At 35.6% G+C, this 11,221-nt stretch overlaps 1 long non-coding RNA gene across 1 annotated transcript in view; it reads right to left on the bottom strand.

Moving 5' to 3' along the window:
- Positions 1-2,064: 2,064 nt before the first annotated feature.
- LOC133520200 (uncharacterized) overlaps positions 2,065-11,221 on the bottom strand; it is an 82,418-nt gene continuing 73,261 nt past the window's right edge. The window contains exon 2 of the long non-coding RNA XR_009799722.1: positions 2,065-2,787. This is a non-coding gene — a long non-coding RNA (uncharacterized LOC133520200). The remainder of the gene's footprint in view (positions 2,788-11,221) is intronic.

Genomic DNA, 11,221 nt, shown 5'->3' with positions numbered 1-11,221 from the left:
CATTTAAGCTTAGTGGCCTTAACACTCACATCTTACTGTCATCCACTGTCATCTTAGTAATTTGTAAGCTTTACCTTTTAATCCCTTAAGCATACAACAGTTCAGCTTCCAACAATGTACTTTTAACGCACGGTTTTGTTGTATCCAAATTTAGCAAAGTATTATCGACGACCGGTTTGGCCTAGTGGGTAGTGACCCTGACTATGAAGCTGATGGTCCCAGGTTCAAATCCTGGTAAGGGCATTTATTCGTGTGATGAGCATGGATATTTGTTCCTGAGTCATGGCTGTTTTCTATGTATTTAAGTATGTATTAGTACATTACGATACAAGTGCGAAAAATAGGAAATTCGAAACGAGTGGCGATAAATTAAAACACGACCGAAGGGAGTGTTTTAAATCGACACGAGTTGCGAATTACCTATTCGCACATGTATCGTACAACGTTTTACAGTACATATGGCCCTTTAAATGTTCGACACAGTAACATAATATGCTACTTCTCGCACTAGTGCTATAAAGTAGCCCCATATGTACTGTAAAAATATTTATGTATTATATATATCGTTGTCTAAGTACCCTCAACACAAGCCTTATTGAGCTTACTGTGGGACTTAGTCAATTTGTGTAATAATGTCCTATAATATTTATTTATTTATTTATTTACTATCGCATTGCGCATCTGAATATACTATGTGTTCATAGTGAGATATATCCAAGGAAACATCTGTATCTATACATGTTTGTTCTATTGTTGTTTCTTGTATGATTGTTTCTGTGTTATCTCCGAAATATAAAATAAAATAAATAAAAAATCTACGATACCAGTTCTGGAACGCAGTTCGGTCATTTGTGTGAAAATAAGAAAAATCTAAAAATTTAATCATCAAACATAGCGTGATCACTTTTGCAATTACTTACAACATGTATGAATACCCTACAATGAAAATATAAAATTCATTATTTACATATAGAAGTTTTACTATTAATAAGCTTGAATCTAAAATAGGTCCTTGAGGCATTGCACCGAGGATGATGGCGACATTTCCTCGTTGTACCGCAATGCTGATACGTTGTGCGAGGAAGCGACCAGCTCTTCGGTCACCAGTTACGTCAAACAGATGTCAGACAGACGTTACGATTTCTGTAAAAAACTTATGCGCGCTGGGTTCCATGGACCTAGAGTTTCAACGCCAAATGATACAAAATGGTGTTCTCTACCGAGGCTCTTATTTATTACGTTTCAAAAATTCTGTAATTTTCCGAATTTATTATGAGTACATACGTGGCCTAGCGGTAAGAGCGTGCGACTTGCAATCCGGAGGTCGCGAGTTCGAACCCCGGCTCGTACCAATGAGTTTTTCGGAACTTATGTACGAAATATCATTTGATATTTACTAGTCGCTTTTCGGTGAAGGAAAACATCGTGAGGAAACCGGACTAATCCCAACAAGGCCTAGTTTACCCTCTGGGTTAGAAGGTCAGATGGCAGTCGCTTTCGTAAAAACTAGTGCCTACGCCAAATCTTGATATTAGTTGTCAAGCGGACCCCAGGCTCCCATGAGCCGAGGCAAAATGCCGGGACAACGCGAGGAAGAAGAAGATTATGAGTACATACGTGAAAAGCAATTTCAAACCGATGGAGATATTCTCAAACAACACGCCATATGTTCAAAAGTAACAAAAAGTTACAAACCAGAAACAAACCGGGACATGTATGGTTGTGTCCGCAAAAACGGCGCAGATCTACAAACATAAGCTACGAATAACTTTTTGTCGACCATCTGTCGACCATTCCATGTAAACGGTAAGTTTTTCATCTAACCTTTTTAACAAATTCGTTATTTAAGCAATGTAGTTATTTAATTAATCGTAGCTCAAAGTATTTGCGTAATTATGAGTACGAGTAGCTTACATAAACGTTTGTTTTAATACCGAATTTCTCTGTCAAAGTACTTATTAATATAGTAAAAGAAGATTAGCCAAACTACGATAATAAAAGACTAGCCAAAAGAGTACCAGGGTGCATAGACAAGATGCCAATCGTTGTTTTTTAAATGAAATGAAATGAAATGAAATCGTTTATTCACAATGAACATATGGTAACATAAGATCTTAAATTACAAGCATTGTGTCCCATGATATATTCAGTCCATGTAGACATGTGAACAGTTGTCAGTGATAACTTGATTAGATCACTCGGTCAATTAAAATGAATTATATTTATATGATTAAATACCTATAATTTAACATCAACTAATAAGAAATAATTTAATGAGGAGTCAATAGCATGAAAATATTAAAATTACAAAAAATAATAATAATAATAAATAGGATGAAATAATTATAAAAGATTTTGCTCCGTAACGTAGGGTAGTTATATCTCTCCATCACACTTCCATATTAGTGCGACAGTGACGCTTGCGTTTCGTTCGCTACGGAGCGTAAACAATTGGTAAGTTGGCTACGCATCCTTGGTTTAGAAAGCCAAAAAAATAGTGCAAATGTCGACTTACGTAACTGTGAAATGCTGCCGCACCGGATTTTTCTTACAAAGATATAGATTGTGTCATTCACGAAGACGCATGCCTTAAGTCGTAAGACCATGTTATTAAAGGTTAGATTTGACAAATCTGCGTGTCATCATGTATGACACGAAATATACGAACGTTCACTTTTATCAACTAATTGCGTGCAGTAATTTTTAGGGTTCCGTAGCCAAATGGCAAAAAACGGAACCCTTATAGATTCGTCATGTCCGTCTGTCTGTCCGATTCTGTCACAGCCACTTTTTTCCGAAACTATAAGAGCTGTACTGTTCAAACTTAGTAAGTGGATGTATTCTACGAACCGCATTAAGATTTTCACACAAAAATAGAAAAAAAACAATAAATTTTGGGGGTTCCCCATACTTAGAACTGAAACTCAAAAAATCTTTTTTCATCAAACCCATACGTGTGGGGTATCTATGGATAGGTCTTCAAAAATGATATTGAGGTTTCTAATATCATTTTTTTCTAAAATGAATAGTTTGCGCGAGAGACACTTCCAAATTGGTAAAATGTGTGTCCCCCCCCCCGTAACTTCTAAAATAACAGAATGAAAAATCTAAAAAAAATATATGATATACATTGCCATGTAAACTTCCACCGAAAATTGGTTTGAACGAGATCTAGTAAGTAGTTTTTTTTTAATACGTCATGAAATTTAAAAAAAAAATTTTTTTTCATCATACCCATACGTGTGGGGTATCTATGGATAGGTCTTCAAAAATGATATTAAGGTTTCTAATATCATTTTTTTCTAAACTAAATAGTTTGCGCGAGAGAACCTTCCAAAGTAAAAAAAAGTGTGTCCCCCCCCCCTGTAACTTCTAAAATAACAGAATGAAAAATCTAAAAAAAATATATGATATACATTGCCATGTAAACTTCCACCGAAAATTGGTTTGAACGAGATCTAGTAAGTAGTTTTTTTTTTAATACGTCATGAAATTAAAAAAAAAAATATATTTCATCATACCCATACGTGTGGGGTATCTATGGATAGGTCTTCAAAAATGATATTAAGGTTTCTAATATCATTTTTTTCTAAACTGAATAGTTTGCGCGAGAGAACCTTCCAAAGTGAAAAAAAGTGTGTCCCCCCCCCTGTAACTTCTAAAATAACAGAATGAAAAATCTAAAAAAAAAAAAAAAAAATTTACATTACCATGCAAACTTCCACCGAAAATTGGTTTGAACGAGATCTAGTAAGTAGTTTTTTTTTTAATACGTCATAAAATTTTAAAAAAAATTTTTTCATTAAACATATACGTGTGGGGTATCTATGAATAGGTCTTCAAAAATGATATTTAGGTTCCTAATATCATTTTTTTCTAAACTGAATAGTTTGCGCGAGAGACACTTCCAAAGTGGTAAAATGTGTGTCCAAAGTGGGAAAATGTTGAACAAGATCTAATAAGAAGATTTTTTTTTAATACGTCTTAAATTGTACGGAACCCTTCATGCGCGAGTCCGACTCGCACTTGTTTTAATGATATAAGAGGCAAATGAGAAGCCTAATAATAAGCAATTACCATCGCACATGGACACTAAAAACACCAGAGGGATTGCAAGTTCGTTGCCGGCCTTTAAGGTGTAAATACGCACGTACCCTCGTCCATGAATATTCGTATTCGTATTCCTATATACGAATATTCGCATCGTTTTAAAAATTCGCATCGACATTTGCATTCGCATTAAATAAAGCGAGTGTTTGCGAATACCAATGCTCGCAGGTCGTGTCTTGTCTCGTCGACTCGCGTATGGGCAGTGCGCGCAAACTGATTTTAATTAAATTATACATTTTGACCGGTAGACAGCATTTTTCAACACTATACGAGTAACATGTATCATTTGTGTACCTACCTGAACTTTCAAGTACTTGGAATACGTGCCTGTAATGTACAGCTGAAATGCAATAAATAAATACAATACAACATCCTCTTTTAAGGTAACATGTGTGTTATGTACTAACAGTTTTTTTCTAATGATTACTTTATCTGATTTATAAATCTGTTTGGAGTTAGTGATATGAATTACAAGGTAATACTATTAATTAATTGTATCTGAAGGGAAATAACTACGGTAACACGAACCTTATTCTAAATATGATTCAATCAACTAAATCGTTAGTTTAAATGACCATCCGTTTGAATAAATTTACTTTTTCTAATCATGATTGTGACAAAAATCATATGATTTAATTATATATAATTCAATATTATTGGTAAGTAATATCATGATTGAATTCACAATAAAGTTGATATGATTAAGTAGGACGTTTCCATTTTTAATCTTAGATATATTTTTTTTTCTAATACTTACTTACTTACTCCGTTGGCTCAGCGACCCAAAATGAGACTTGGCCTCCGACACAAGACATCGCCACTTTTCTCGGTCCTGTGCGACCTCTCGCCAATTGTCGACTCGAAGCTCGCGCAGATCCGCCTCCACCATGTCGCTCCAGCGATACATAGGGGTTTTTTTCTAATAAGGAATAATAATAAACATATTCCCTAACATTCGTATTAGTATTAGGGCATCCTGGACATTTGGATTTGCATTCGCATTCGCGACATCCCTGAAATGGTAGTGGAATACAAAAATGACACACAGCTCGAAAAGTAAAAATAAAGAACATGAATAAAAATAACTTAAGTTAAATCTAATGGTTAACGAAAACCATACAGCATGATTTCGTACATAAAGTACCTATGTAAATTATAAGCAGAAATGTGAAGAAAAGCTAATGTTTAAGCATAGTATAATGCCGCTTTATATATTAGCCCAAAGGAGCAATGAAAGCTGACCTAGATCTGGTCCAGGTCAAAGCCCCTGCACTGCGATGCATCGCAGTTTTACGACTTACTTTTAAACTAGTATCGTGTAAAGTATTGAATTATATGGTTTAAGAATTTATCGCTTTACTAGAATATTTTATGTACCTATTTTAATGGTAGACGCGCTAGTAGCCTAACGGTAAGGGCGTGCGACTTACAATCCGGAGGTCGCGGGTTCAAACCCCGGCTCGTACCAATAAGTTTTTCGGAACTTATGTACGAAATATCATTAATTGATATGGTATACTCGTATAGGATTCGGCAGATTCCCACGGGCTGCAGAAATACAACACCCTTCGGCCAGAAGCCCGCGCTCGCGATGCCCAGCAGCAATTTAGTGTGGGTGTGTGGGTGTGTTGTACAGACGTACAATAAGAGCCAATGAGGCCTTTAAATTTGAAACAGATGTGTTTAAAGTCGATTCTGAACTGTATCGACTAAAGGAATAAAATAGTGCGTGTTTTTTTTTGTTCTTAATCAGTTCGATTCCCGGTCATGACACTCAAGACAAGTAAATAAAAATAAATGTATCCTTTTAAAAATAAAATAATGTTTCCTTTAAGTAAAATTATCTGACTTGAGGTTGGCCCTTTCCCCCCAGGGCCCAATCATTTTTTCGACCTGTTTAATATTATGTACAGTGTTCTAATGCCTTCACAATAAAGTTCAGGTAGTTTTAAGCTCGTTCTCTCCAATATATCTAACGCATTTTGACTACAAAATCCTGTTGACCGACTCATGCGTAAAAATTTGAATATTAAACGCGCGTAAATTAACTATAGCTCATACAGCCCAACCATTAAATTCACAGGTAATTGAACATTTTCAACCCATACAGCGTGTACATATTGTACATAGTAATAAGTAAAATTATGCGGGCTGAGTAACTTATTCACGAGAAAGTAAGCATACTGAAACAATATTGTTCGGAGCGGCTCGGCGCCCGCTAACTGCTGTATTTGTATGATAATAGTGCTAATAATGGAAGTATAGGATATTCAGATTATTAATATTGAGGGATACATTTATATTACAGTATTTTATCTAGATATTTTATATAGAGACGCGTAGTGAGTAGCTACAGTTTGGAGTCATCCACGATGACGCGCAGATATGTCAAATTTAACCTTTAAATTGTGAGTTCCTGTAATTGGCTCTCTGTGTTAATCTTGTTGTCCTATTGTAAGTTTAAAGCTGTTGGTTCTCCTGAACATAAATAAATAAATAACAAGATATCTCGAGTGAAGGCACGCGTCATCGTGAATGACACGTTCTATATATTTATTTGTTTCTTAAAAATATGTTTCTTAATAATACGGTTGCAAAAAAATATATGAATAGCAATTTTGAAACCTGTAGTAACTCTATTGATTCGAGACCGGATTAAACAACTTTTAGTAGATAGAAAAAACAATACGAACATAGGTCTAAACCGCACAATTATCGCATCGGCATTAAAGAAAAACACATAAAGGAATAAATTGTAATAGCCACGTAACTTTTCGTAGCATCTGTCATTTCGGTACATTTTTTTGTTTGGCGTTCGTACGATTATCATCTTACGCTAGGCCCCCTACGCTAGACAAGGTTATTAAAGGTTAGCGTAGTTACTACAATTATTACCGTTCCAATATTAACTATTCTTGATTTTCACTAAAACTAAGCCTGATGTTGCTTGCTGGCCGTTTTCTGGTCAGTCGCAGCCAAAGTTTAGTTTAGTTGCGATGCCTCGAGGCAGACATAAACGAAGAGCTGGCTCCGGAAAATGTTGTATGATTTATTATAATTGCTCTAATTACTGACCAGAAAACGGCCGACAAACAACATCAGGCTTAGTTCTAGTGAAAATCAAGAATTTTCATACCACGTCAGTGGCAAATAAGTATACGGTCTGCCTGAGCCTCTAGCCTTTAGACGCCCGCAACTCCGAAAGTGATAGATGCGCGTTGCTGACCCTTCAATAACCTGTAGAAGTCTACTCCTTTTTTGTAGAACCCTGTACTGTAGTGCCTCGAGAACACCTCGGCAGAGAGCACATTCCACAGCCGCAGCGTCCGCGGGAAGAAATTCCTCTAAATTCGCAGAGTGCTTGACCATTTAGGTCCTAAGAGTGCGGTTACATTGATATACTATCCTTATTACTGAATCCAGGCATCTGACTGTTGTTCATCGGTAGAGGTCAAAGAATGCAGGCGACTAAGGATGCAAGTTTTAGAGTTATGTGTGTCGTGTAGTATTAAAGGAAAATTAGTATTTAATCTGATTATAAAATTGCCAGGACTTTTTGTTTGTGGAAACAAGGGCCGTATGGCATCTAAAAATATTTTAATTTTTCGCCTGCGGGTGATTTGTGCGCAATAATGCGAAACATTGTTTTTTTAATGATGAAATATAGGACCTTATCTCTATAAATGAGAATCTATGGCACGTTTCGTTTCGCACGCTCCTTTTGTCCAACTGAAAAGTTTGTTGACATATCACTGACCTCCGCCATATCATGTACAGCTGCCAGACACCCACATAGCAAACTAGTTTTTGTTGTTTTCATTATCATATAGATACTATTTTCAGGGGTTAGCTCTTAGTCTATGAACTAACGCGGTAGTCGTTGGTTCCCTCCGGCAATACTAGACTTACAGTTAGATACTAACTTATGTTTACTAGGATTTATGTTACTTTATATTATACTTTAGTTATTTATATACATTATTCAAGCCCTAAATTGAAACAATGGTTCGAAAAGTGGAATCCTGAGCATTGTGGTGGTTCCATGGCGCGAGGGCTTAACAAACTTTGCTCCTGAGTGAAATACAAAAATGTTTACCATACTAACGCGAGGAAAGTACTAACTGTAAAGGATTACAAATCGTATTTAGATGAACGTTATTTAAAAATCATTACTTTATTTCGGAACTTATATAGGTACGATATATCGTTTGATATTTACCAGTTAGTTTTCAGTAAAGGAAAACATCAAGCAAGAGTTGGAAGGTCACGTCAGAAGTAAAAACAAGTGCTTACGCCAATTCTTTCTTCTAGCAGACCCCAGGTTCCCATTGAGCCGTGACGTAGTCCTCATTTTCCTCTCTGGGTGTTACTTTTTTTTGACACAATTTGATGTAAATAAACCACAGCTTTGTTTTTTATTAGATAAGTATATATTTTAATTGTTGGAAGATTTAGGAGCATTAAAAATTTGTATGGAATTTAGGTACATTTCGCTCCTAATTCTTATAATAATCAAAAAACCGCCCAAGTGCGAGTCGGACTCGCACACGAAGGGTTCCGTACAATGGTAGATAATGATCTATAAACAACATTCAAAAATCATGTTTGTTGTATGGGAGCCCCCTTAAATATTTATTTTATTCTATTTTTTAGTTTTTGTTGTAATAGCGGCAACAAAAATACATCATTTGTGAAATTTTCAACTGTCTAATTATCACGGTTCATCAGTTACACCCTGGTAAGAGACGTACAGATGGACGGATGCACGGACGGACCGCGGAGTCTTGGTAATAGGGTTCAGTTTTACCCTTTGGGTACGAAACCCTAAAAATTTAAATTCAAACGAAGCATAGCTATGATTATTTAATATACATTAAATTTTATAAAAATATTTTCCATTATGTCAAAACCAATGACCAAGCATAGAAAAGACTTTGCAAAGGTGGCCGCCGACGCCCGCTAGGAGAAGAAGAAGATTATGCCAATATCGAGAGAGTAAAATGGAGACTACGTTATAGAGAAGCGGTCCCCATTTTCTCTTTAAACAATACTGCGCAGTCACCTCCATAATGTGTTTCTAATCCTCTTTGACAGCCCGCACATCTCAAAGTACACATTGACATAATTGAGTAACATAAGCGTAGCGTTACTTGTGAGATCTCCCTCTACGGTGGATTATACGGTAACGAGAAATTTCTAACTGACATTGCCAACGGATGCACGTAGGGCGATCTCGATGCACTTAGAACGGCAACTCCTATCCGGAATAAGAAGAGGTTTTCTGCAAAAGCTCCAATCAAATAGCTACTTTAAGACAATAACTAGAAGTCTCAAATTTGAAAGACTTGAGGAATCCTTAGTATCTTGATTTGCGGAATCAAAATGATGTAGTCTTAATGCGGTGATGAAGAGAAATCAGCTCTGATGTTAAAGGTTTAAGGTTTGAGTTGCATGAACGAGTAAGTATTTTACGCTTTTTTGGATTTAGTGAGACGTATAGCATTTGTAGACTAAACTGCGGGATGGCAAGATAGAACTAGATGCGTCGTAAGTAAGGGACTTATTTTATTTTTTCAATTATGTTTAATGAAATATAGGAAATGAAAACGCAGCATGATTTCGCACGCATTTCTTCTTAAGCTAGATTTCTAAGAACACACGCACAAAATGGAGAAAAGTAACTGCACGTTTTTAATTTATTTTCGATTACTGGATACTAACTTGTATCTAGAAAGAGACCTAGAGAGAGAGAAAAGGCGTAACCGTTGATGCTACCGGTATTAACCGGTATTGAGAGAGATCGATAAATATCATTTTCACCTCACCAACTGGTAAAGGCCCTCTTGATTGTTCAAAAACTAATGACAAAGTTGCATTTTATCCACATGTGGGGCATATTAATCAAACGCAAATTTTGTTTATTTTGTTTATTTATTACATTTATAAGCTAACAGGTACACCAAATCGCTTACAAACTAGATTACAGTAGGATATACAATACAAATTACATTATATACATTAAAACACAATTCATTATTTGCAGAAATATTAAATATAGGATTATTAAATAAATTAAAGTTGAATTTGAGTTGTTTCTGTATGATAGCTAGTTGAATTGACTTTTAAATTATGATTTTGATTGATATTTTTTATTACGTTCATTTTGATTTGTTTTTTTTTTTTTTTGGTATTTCATAGTTAGTAGTTCCCTCACGTCGGTGTGGTGAAATATAATTTACTTGTTGAAAGTTGTATTTTTAGGAAACTATTCTGGAACATGATACTTTTCTTTCATTAATAGCGTAGTGATCCTACCTACGAAGCGGGAGGTTCTGGGTTCCAATCCCGGTGAGGGCATTTTTTCATCACGAATATTATGTTGTTCCTGAGTTATGGAAGTATTTGTGTTTTTATCTATGTAAATATGTGTATATGTATTGCGATATAACAAGGAAATGCCGCCAGCATCGTTGATACAATGCCTCAAGAACCTATAGCTAGTTATAGCAATACCTCTGTACTATCCATCTACTATGTAAATAAAGAATTTATAATAACTTAAAACAAAAAAAAACTATCGGAATTTAAAAAAAATATGTATGTATATCGTCTACTAGTGTCCATAGTATAAACTTTGCTTAATTTGAGGCTAGTTTAACGGTGTAATATTGTCTCAAAATATTTATTTTATTTCATTCAACTTCATTGCTTTCTACCTCTGACTGCCACTAAAATTTAAGGTTGGAAACCGACATTCTCTTCCTCGGGAACCAACCGAGCGATATACGAGTGTTCCAATTCCCACGCGTACGTCAGATATGAACGTGTATTAAATCGTTAATCGTACGCAACAGAGTCCAATACTCGATGATCCAATGAACTTAGTAGCTTCCTAGTCTTAACCAATTTCTGAAAACTGTGAATCTATTTTGATTTCGGGATCCAGATATACCGTATGCTTACACAGAAGCTACGTCAACCCATTAGGGAAATCCAATCTGTGAAAATATGCATGAGTGTTTCTTCCGTCTTAAGAGATGCTGCACTGTCTTGTGTCATGAATAGGGTGCATGTTCATATTTATAGTATACACACAAACCCCCGTGTTATG

Source organism: Cydia pomonella, chromosome 7 (assembly GCF_033807575.1).
Source record: "Cydia pomonella isolate Wapato2018A chromosome 7, ilCydPomo1, whole genome shotgun sequence".
In the NCBI taxonomy this organism is placed as follows: Eukaryota; Metazoa; Arthropoda; class Insecta; order Lepidoptera; family Tortricidae; genus Cydia; species Cydia pomonella.
The sequence above is the reverse complement of the archived record's forward strand: the minus strand, read 5'-3'. Positions and strand labels throughout refer to the sequence as shown.